The sequence below is a fragment of the Primulina huaijiensis genome, chromosome 2 (assembly GCF_012295235.1).
Source record: "Primulina huaijiensis isolate GDHJ02 chromosome 2, ASM1229523v2, whole genome shotgun sequence".
Lineage (NCBI taxonomy): Eukaryota > Viridiplantae > Streptophyta > Magnoliopsida > Lamiales > Gesneriaceae > Primulina > Primulina huaijiensis.
Window position 1 is genome coordinate 22,254,977 of NC_133307.1, and position 11,011 is coordinate 22,265,987.

Sequence of the window (11,011 nt, forward strand, 5' to 3'; positions counted from 1 at the left end):
AAACATAAAATAAAATATTGAGCTTCGGATTTTTACACGTAGGATATAGATTCTTCTATATATCTAAGAACATAAAAACTCTTGTGAGGCCATCATGAGTCAATTTTGTTAGATGATTTCCATGAAAAAATATCATTTTTATGTCAAAAATCTTACTTTTCATAATGACTATGAACCGGATCAACCCGTTCCATGAATATTAATATGTGAGATCGTCTCACAAGATACATACTCGTCCAAAAAATGTTTTAAAATAGTTATGAGCTCTTGCACGTTCCAATATCCTCTTGTTCTTGGCCACTTCTTTTTTAAAATAGATCTTAAATGTAACTGATAAATCTTAGTTTCCTCTTCAAATCAAGTAAGTTCATGTTTCCTTTGTTTTGTCGGGTGAATGCCATTATTATCAAGTGTCAATAACTTACGGCTAACAATCTAACTAGAAGTGACTAACAGATGTGAGCTAATTCAATTAAAAAAAAAAAAAAAAAAAAAACTAGCTCAACGTGGAAAATTGTCCAAATTTATATATACAACTCTTAAAAATTTTATCCAACCAATATGTAATAAATAATAATAATTATTATTATTTTTTATCAAAGCCGGGAGAGAAGGTTTTGATCTCCTTCAAGTTTGAACACACGTCTCTCCCACGGGATCTCTACTCTAACATGTTGAAAAATAATCATCCTTCATTGTGTAATATCTAAATTATGTAAAATAGAAATAAACATTGAAATTGTTCGAATACATTCAGAATGGATTTATTAGAGTAGAAACTATAATATATTTAAAAATATTTACTTGTAAAGACAAAAAAATTTAACCTGACAATAGATTGTCAAGCATAGTCAAGTAATTTTAATAAATATAACCTGAGTTTAGATGTAAATATAGCACATTGTAAGAACATGTTTATACATTTAATTCTAAATAATTGAGTATTTGCCAATAACGAAAGGACAAGTTGCTTACAAGTAGCTAGAGCAAATGGTTTTTCATGTTCTGGCTCCAGTAGTACATCAGTTGTGTCAAAGAAACTCCAAAACTCTTAGCTATCCAGAATTCCATATCCCTTTTGGATGCTCTGAACTTAGAAAGCAAAGAATCACACACCGAGGAGTCGAGGCGATCGATCTTCCTCATGCAGTCAATTAACTTTTCAGCTTTATCTTCATCACAATTCTCTTCAAAATAATCGAGAAAAAGTTTAATTGTTTCCTCTGATATAAAAAAAAAAAAAAAAAAAAAAAAAAAAAAGTCCCTTCAGAGCCAAATCTATCTGACCTTTTTTAATGCATAGAGTAGCAAATAAGATCAATGTGCTTAAATAAGGTTCCATCCCTTTGTTAACCAAATTTCATTGAGTGTTGTAGCCTCTTCAATCATGTCCCATCTAAGGTAAAACTTTAGCAACACATTCGGTAACCTGAAATCATAATGGGAACAACTATTTTCCCACTGTGCTTATAATTATCTTTGTTTTCTCTAGATAAAACTGTTCTTAATTAATATTCACATTCATGATATATATAATAATCCGAAGTAGTAATAATAAAAGGTGATTAAAAAATAATATCAATGGTAATATAAAATTCTAATTATAATAACAATGATAATAAAGATAATATTTATAATAAATAATAATCAACATCATCAAAACAATATTAATGGTGATAATGATTATAATAGTGGTAGTCACTTTTAAGAAGACATAGATGGAAGCTTTCATTGTGTATTTTAAGTTAAATTTAATACAGTTGTCTTTTTTATTTGCTTGAGTATCGACGAATATATATTTTCTCATAATGCTTTGTCCGAGTCCATATATTCTCTTGCTGGACGTTTGGCTATCATAATAATAAGGAAAATCGGGAAAGAAAAACTGGATTTTTTTTCTACAGATTAGAAGTGATTATAAAAAAAAAATGTATATATAGTTAAAATTTATGTAAAAAAACTTATAGGTTTAAATGATATTTTCTTCTCATTTGTTTGAATATTTTTTCGTGTTTTAAATTTTTAAACAAGTTTGTTTTGTTCATTTTATATTTGTGTTTCTTTTGTAATTTTGAGGATGATTAATTTTTTTCGTTCGGTGAAAATTTTTTTGTATCTAGGATGACTGTATAAAAAAGTACACCGTAAATACGCCCAACGTGTTCTCTAATAAAGTTGTTTGATACGTAAATATTGTCGTATTTTTTTCATAATTATTATGGGAAAATTCAGCAAAATTATTACAGATAACAAAAAAAACAACCCCCTTGTCCTCCTTATTTATTGTATTCTACTAACTTAAAATCTCTGCTTCAAGTATATATTCCTTTGCACTCATGGAAATTGGCAATCACCGTGAGCTGCACACAAAAAAGAACATAAGAAAATTAGGATTTTGGTGATACGAAAAAAAATAATATTTTTAGCATAAAAGACGATATTTCTTTGTAGGTAGCCCAAATAACATATGTATCTCACAAAACCGACTCATGAGATTGTCTCACAAGAGTTTTTGTGATATTATTATTATGTCTCATATGTAAGACAATTAAATTCGAAAATAGAATAATATAGAGATATATAGGAAGAGGATTACATGGATCACGTGACGTTTTCCATCCAACTGCACCGTCGCAACGGCCATGACGACGATAATCTAGGGTAAGGGCGTAGAAGGCATGATAATATAAGGTGTTGGGTTCGAAACATGCTCCACCTGGTTGGATGGGTAAGCAGTCCAAGGGGTGACGTCGACAAGCATAGTCTATAAACTGTTGGAGCTCCTCAGGCGGAATCATGAATTGAGGCTCACACCAATCCTTTGGCCACTGCTTTCAAATCACGTACGAGTGATTAATTAGTTACTCTGTGTCTATATACATATATATATATATATGGAAGTTTTAGTTGACGTACTATTGTGCCGTCGGTATCAATTAATTTGGGACGAGACGAGAATACAGCTCCGATAAGACAACCTGCAAGAAACAAAGTTAGGACAATCTTTGCCATGGCTACTTTAGTTTTTGACGATTTTAAAAGTTTTGGCAGATATATATAGAGTTTAAATAGATTTTCTTAATTCTTACATGTCCACAATTTCTTACCTTATGTTTGGATTTGGTAAGGATTCGGAATTCTGAAGACCATATTACTTGGTAAGATTGGATTTTGTATTTAATTGGAAGGATTTCATTCAACTTAATTCCATATGGTATACTATGTTATACCAGGAATATTTCTTTACTATTTCAATATTATTATATTATACGAGTTCTTCATATTTTTATGCAAGATAACATATATGTCGATGATGTAATAAAATAATTTAATTTCCATGGTATTAATTGAATTCCTCTCAAAATNAAAAATAAAATAGAATTGGAATTCCAAATCCTGGCCTAGAATTTCCAAATCCATATCAAAGTAAAAATCGAAATTATGTATTTGCATATTTTGATCCACAAAAAAAATGTTTTTACACTCTACGAACCCACATATTTTTTCTCGGATGAAAATAGCTAAAAACATTGCTAAAAAAAGCATAAAAAATATGATACTAATTTATGATATTTGATTACCAACTATTTCAAATCTGTTACTAATATATGATTAATGAATGCTCAAATATAGGGATGTAAATGAATCAAACCGTTTGCGAGCTATTCGAAGCTCGGCTCGTTTGAGTTTGTTTGTTAATCATATCAAACCAAGCTCAAGCTCGATTTTGAGCTCGAAAATTTAATCAAACCAAGCTCAAGCCTAAGGATATTCGACTCGTGAGCTCGCAACCATGTTCGATAATAGGCTTGCGAACTCGAGCTCGGCTCGTTCAGGTGGCTCGTAAGCTCGAGCTCGAGTCGTTTAGGTGGCTCGTAAGCTTGAAATTGGCTCATTTGTTGAGTTGACAAATAAAAATATTAGTACTAATGTCAATGGAAGGAATTGAATACAAGACATGTTTGAAAAAATGATGAATTCACACCATTTTATTTATATGGTGATATTAGTATATAATGAATATTCTATATGTATGATTTTGGAATGTTCAATAATATACTGATTTATGTTTTTTTAACTCTTATTTGTGTCGTTTTGGTTATTTATTAATGAATTTACATTTTTATGTCTGATTTAAAATTAGTTTATAGATATATTTAATTTTTAACAAGCTCGATTCAAACTCAAACTCGAGCTCAATTCTATGCTTATCAGAGCTCGAAAACGAGATGAGCTCAAGTCACACTTGTTAAACATGCTAAACGAGCTATTAAACGAGCCGAGCTCGAGCCTGGCTTGATTAACATGCTAAACGAGCCGAGCTCGAGCTTTTCTCGAGCTCAGTAATTTCAATACAAACCGAGCTCAAGCTTGATAATAAAAGCTCGAATCAAGCTCGAGCCTCAAACAATCTTAAACAAACCAAGCTCAAGCCTGATAATGTTTGGTTTGGTTTGGATTGTTTACATCCCTACTCGAATATGTATAACCAATATTGATTTTAGTGACACATTTCTCTTTTTGGATATAAATCGATACAGAATATTGAAAATATGATACTAATATATGATATTTGAGTACCAACTGTTTCATATCCGATACTAATATATGATTTTTCAGTAATCAAACATGTATATCAAATCCTGATATTAATAAATGTGTCCCAATTTTATACTCAAAATCTTATCTTTTACATTAGATCTAAAATAATTGATATTCGAATACTATATATTAGTACAATTTTCAATGTTTTGTACCGATGTTCATATATGAAAAACACGTGAGTCCGAAAATGCAGAGATATTTTTCGTAAATCAAAAAGTGCAAACACATATTTTTTTTTTTCTGAAAGAGGCTAAACGGCAAAAAAAAAAAAAATTTAATTTGGAGATTCAAAGCAATTCATTCTTGAAATAATTGGCTGAACATGTTTTCAACAAGTCAACTTTCCAATATCCTGGTTCGTTTAAGATCTTGCGCATATGGGAAATATCAATTTATTTAAATTTCAAATTACAATATAATTAAAGTAGCTTTAACCAATCTTAACAAATTTCAATACCCGATCTGGAAATTTACGTTAAAATTACATTATTTATAGTAGATTACTAGATTCTACAGTTTATTCGCAAGGATGGAGTCTATGGCAAGTAGATGACACGTAGATTTCGTGAACTATATGGTTATATAAAATAATAATTTGTTATAAGAGTACAAGAGACGGTCTTACGAATCTTTATCTGTGAGACGGGTCAATTCTATCGATATTAACAATAAAAAGTAATACTTTTAGCATAAAAATTAATACTTTTTCATGGATGACCCAAATAATTGTATGATCTCGTAATAAATTTTATAATTATAATATTATTTTTATTCTAATTTAAATTAAGTTAATTTACCTGCATTTTTTTTTTTTTTGCAAAAAATAAGAATGTACAAATTGATTATCGTTCATATACACCTATTATATCTAATATCTTAACGTATGATCAAGATAAAAAATCATTTATAAAAAGAGGTATAGATCTAGAAATAAACTAAATATATCGAATTGATAATTAAAAGAAAACAGTAGATTGTTTTTTATAAGTATTTTATTTTAAAATGTTAACCTCTTTTTCTTTAAAATAAAATTCAAATTAGAAAAAGCCAAAAAAGATTCATGGGAGGAAACCACTAGACATCTCTTGTCTTGTAAATAACCAGTCATCAATGCACATGCATGTTATATGTGAATGAATGGGATTTTTTGTATACAATAATTTATAATTAGAGATCATATAACAGTGAGAGCCTATAGATTATTTATCTTTTATAATTAATTAGAACAATTATGTTTATAATTGTGTGACAATTAGGTATATTGATGGGACAAAATTAAGTGGGAATATGAAATGTATTAAATATATTTCATTCACGGAGACTGCAATATAGGATTTTTTTATGAAATTTCATCGGAGGATAACTCCTATAAATAAGACTCTCATTTCATTAGTTTCTGCATGCCAATATTCATCCAGCTCTTCTCTCGAGCATTTATTCTTCTTCGAGTGTGTAGTTCTATAATATTTGTGAGGTGTTTTGTCCTCCTATATTAAGAGAGTGTGTATTCTATTTCAAAATACAGTGAGAGGTTGTAACCTACAAAATATTATAGAGAAATATTTTTCATTTTGCTCGTTGTTTTTATCCTAATAATTTTTAGGGGTTTCTTGTGATTCGACTTCCAACATTCAGAGTAGTGTTGACATTGTGTGCGTTGTTTGACTTACATTTAGAACAACTAGATGTGAAAACTATATTTTTTCATGGAGATCTTGATATATTTTCTGGCTAGAAGATTTTGCGGAAAAAAACAAAGAGAACTTGGTTTGCAGGTTGAACAAATCTCTGTACGATTTCAAACGGGCGTTGAGATGTTGACACAATATATTTTATTCCTATATTGTGAGCCTTGAATACAACATACTGAGTGAAGACCCTTGTACATATTTCACAAGGTCTGATGACGATTATATCATTTTGTTGTTGTGTGTATACAACATGTTGGTAGCAAGGCCCCAACAAAGATCAAGTCCAAGAATTGAAGACAAATTTTGCTAAAAAATTTGATAGGAAAGACTTTGAACCAGCAAACAAGATTCTAGATATGCAAATTCATTGAGATATAAGTAACAAAAAAATTTGGCTTTTCAAGAACAATTATTTGAAGAAATACTTGCAATGCTTCAACATGTAAGATTGTAAGCCAATTTCAACCCACTTCCTGTTAATTTCAAGTTATCCTTCGAAATGTGTCATAGCAGTGAAAAACAGAGAGGATGAAAGTGTCTCGAGAACCATATGTAACGGCTGTGCGAAGTTTGATGTTTGACATGATCTATACAAGATTGGACATTGCACAAGCAGTGAGAGCAGATAGTCAGTATATGGTGAATCGTGGACGAGAGCATTGGAGTGCGGTTAAGAGGATCCAAAGATACATTAAGAGTACCTCAAATGATGCATTATGCTTTGGAGGATCGGCGATAAGTGCAAGAATCACACTTAATTTATATGTTAATCCATTTGATCTATGTTAGTTTCGAACATAATTACATTTCGTTTTTGTTGCTTTTCTGCTTTGCAAAAGATAAACAACTATTGGATAGTTTAGAACAATCAGATGTATTTTTGCGCGTGAAAGGGTGATAGACTAGAGCCGCAGTGCCAAAGAGCTAGTGCCGCAGCACTAAGGCAGCATACGAAGCAACAAGCGCCGCAGCGCCACAAGACTAGCGCTATAGCGCCCCTTTGTGCGAAAGAGAAGTGCCGCGGCGCCAGTCAAAAAGTGCCACAGCGCTAAAACACCGAAAAACAACCGCGGCGCCACACCTTAAAGAGACGGGCGCCTAATGGTGGCGAGAACAAGTAAATGGGCTTCGAACTACGGCCCGTTACGAAGATGAGGCACAAGACGAAGATCCAGAGTGCGAAGATCAATCACAAATACGAAGAACGAATGATCTGAGGACAGAGACGATACTTCGGATTTGTCATCTATTCTTTCGCTTTTATATTTTCTTGTGTTGTGATGTCTAAAACTTCGAACATGTCTTGTTTTCGCTTGAATTTTGTTATGAACTAATTTTATATTATAGAGGATGACGTAGCTTTGTCGATACGATGATTTAACGTGGTTGTTTTTATTATTGAATTCTGTTTGGTTTAATTGTGTTTCTTTGTTTTTATTTGACTGCAATTTACTGAACATAAATTGCATGCTGTCTTATTAATTCTACAACTCGGGAGAGGGACTATAATTATAGATAATTAGAGACGCATCGTTAAATGTTTTTATCGTTCAGAAGGCATATAAATTTAGCGAGACCTATGTAAGAACATTGTTTGCATATATCAATTAAACTTATATTCTTTTTAGGAATGTTTGGATCGAAGTTTGAATGGTACAATTTATTCGTCACTTGGGAAAGGGTGAATAAAATAATTAAGTGTTCTTGACCATTAAATAATAGGAATTCATGAGTATAAATTCAAACGGGAATAATTATCGTGGAAACTTAGTGAAATTACTCCTCTAAATATTTTTTTCGTTGATATTTCTCTATTCGGTTATTAGATTAACTATTTATTTGCAATTAAGTTGTTTTAAACAAACCAAACCTCTATTGATTTTTCTAAATAAAGTCGTGATTATTTTAATTACAAGCAATGATATATTTTGACATATACACTCCTCGTGGGAACGATACTTTACTTACATATATTAAAACTTGACAACCGTGCCCTTGCGAGCTGAAAATACGCAAAAATCGGATTTTACACTAATCGATTATGCCGATTCAAATTATGCAGGTGATATTGACAAGAGAAAATCTATTACTGGGTATGTGTTTACACTTACAGAGGAACAATAAGCTGAGTTTTAAAAGTGAAAATAGTTTTGACTTTATCTACAACTGAGAAAAAATATATGATAGCTACTCAAGTTTGTAAGGAAGCAATAAGAATTAAAATGTTATTGAAGGAGATCAGACACAAACAAGAAAAAGTTAATTTGTTTTGTGACAGTCAGAGTGTCTTGCACATCGCAAGAAATCCAACCTTCCATTCTTAGAATTAAATTTCGCTTTGTGCGATCAATAGTAGCGGAAGGAAGTGTGAATATGCAAAAGATTCATACAGAGGATAATATAGCTGATGTTCTGACCAAGCCAGTAAAAACTGATAAATTTGAGAAGCGTAGATCCTCAAGTGGCTTAACAGAAACATAAACAACAAAGAATGTCAAGATATAAATGATATGTAGAGATGTGTTTGATTTTAATCAAATTTTCAAGTGGGAGATATATAGACAATTAGGTAGATTGATAGGGCAAATTAGGTGGGAATGTGAAATGTATTAAATGTATTTCATTCACGGATGCTGCAATATTGGACTTTTTCATGAGATTTCGCATGAGGAGAAATCCTATAAATAAAGTTCTCTTTTCGCCATGTTATCCTGTATTAAGAAATTGTGTGTTTTGTTTGGAAACAAAGTGAGAGGTTGTAGCCTACAAAATAGTACAGTGAAATCTTTTCATATTGTTCGTGATTTTTACCTTAATAATTTTTAGAGGTTTTCCATGTAAAATTTCGGTGGCCAGTTTTTATCTTTTATTTATATTGGTTTATCAAGATACCGCACCTGAGACAAAAAATAACACGATTTTTCAATTTTTAAATACATCATAATATAATAACTTCTTAATGTTCTAGATTTGGGAAATAAAGTAACATGATCCTAACATGTGCTGACTGCTAAATCGTAACGTTCAACTAACGACTGCGACAACCTAACATGTGAGGCCCAATACCTAAAAGACCCAGCCCATTTCATTTAATTAAATACTCAAACTCATTTGATAGAAAACAGATCGCTCAAATCCAGAAGCTCTTCCCCCGAGCCTTGCAACTCGTCGCTTCTCTCCTGTTTCTGCAGCCCTCGCGTAGCGCCGCCAGTGATCGGAGAGTAGTGCAGCAGCTTAGCAACTTTTTTCCTCCCTTCTATTAGAGTCTTTCCTGCCACGAATCGGAGGGTTTCGAGCTCGATCGGATTGATTTCCAGTAACTGTGCGTGAGCTTCGATTCGGGTTTAGGTAAGCTTTTGGCTTCGAATTTTTGGTTGTTCTTGGTGGATTAGTTTATAAAAATGTAGCAGTAAGCTTTTTCCCTAATTTCCAGCTCGTTTTTCAGATCGTGAACAGTGTTTCCGGCGACATTCCGGCGAGCTACTTCTTCGAGATCACTATTGTGCGTTTTAGCCTAGATTATTGAGGTATTAAGCTTGAATTTCAGAATTTGATAGGTTATATAGGCTGCCCGGAAATTTAATTTTTACCGAGCCGATATAAAATGTTTTAGTCAGTTGGAATGCGTTATATTGAAGTATATAGTGAATTTATAATGTAGGTTTTATCGTTGGACGAGTTCATTAGGAAGTCCTTAAGAATTTACTGTGGTATTGTAAGTTGTAATTGAGGTACGCTCAAACCTATATTATTATGACGCTTATATTGACGTGTAAGAATATTCGGTGAATGTTGTTTGCTATTACGTGCCTTGAATGTTTATTCTGATGCATTCATGCATAAATTATATTGACATAACATATTGAGCCTTGACTCCTTTGACGGCGATTTATGTTGATTCTGTTGAGATATATTGAGTCATCAGAGGGACGAGTGGGTTAGGATTAGCCACATTTCCAGATGACAGCTAGGGACGAGCGACTTAGCTACTCGCATTCCTGATGCTACGTGCATGGACGAGCGGCGATTTGATGCTGCATTCCTGGCACCGGTGGCCACTGTTATCGTTGATGATGCTATTCGTTTGGACTCCATTTGGTATTCGTTATTCCATTGTTACCATTCATGCATAGCATATCATTGCATTTATTTGGTATTCTTACATGTCTTTTATATACGTCGTGATTTTACTGGTTTGTCGTACTGGGGTCCAACCCCTGTTTTCTTTTTATGTTGTGGTTGTTTTTGATGCCATAGCAAGTCATTCCAGGGGATTTGACGCGTCAGCGAGTGGTACCCAGTAGTCAGTCGGTTTGTGTCAGAGTTCCCAGATATTTATATATATTATGCTGGTTTGATACATTTGCCAGGGAGATGCCCTGAGTAGCTGTATGGTGTGATGTTTTTATGTTGTTTGAGATTTTATTTGTGGTATGTCGTGTCTAGTCCTGGCCAGTGCGGCTGTAGGATGTTTGTGTGGTTATTGTGAACTTGATGTTGCTTTCGAGCGTATATTATTGTTGTTGTGTTTTGAGATTTTTGGGATGTCCTACTTACGGGGAGGACATGTCGAAATTTCTGTAGGCGCTATTGAACGTTTTTAAACTCGTTTTCGCTGTTTACACCAATTAATCCTTGTTGTTTGATAATTAAATATTAATCAAGCGCACGGGCCCTCACATAACCATTTTGACACTCAATAATGTAGCATTGCA

At 32.5% G+C, this 11,011-nt stretch overlaps 1 long non-coding RNA gene across 1 annotated transcript; it reads right to left on the bottom strand.

The window, feature by feature from the left end:
• Positions 1-2,191: 2,191 nt before the first annotated feature.
• LOC140962347 (uncharacterized) lies at positions 2,192-3,023 on the bottom strand. The gene is made up of 3 exons (XR_012172527.1): positions 2,917-3,023; positions 2,597-2,828; positions 2,192-2,360 (listed from the first exon to the last, which is right to left on the bottom strand). It is a non-coding gene; the product is annotated as an uncharacterized lncRNA (long non-coding RNA).
• Positions 3,024-11,011: the final 7,988 nt, after the last annotated feature.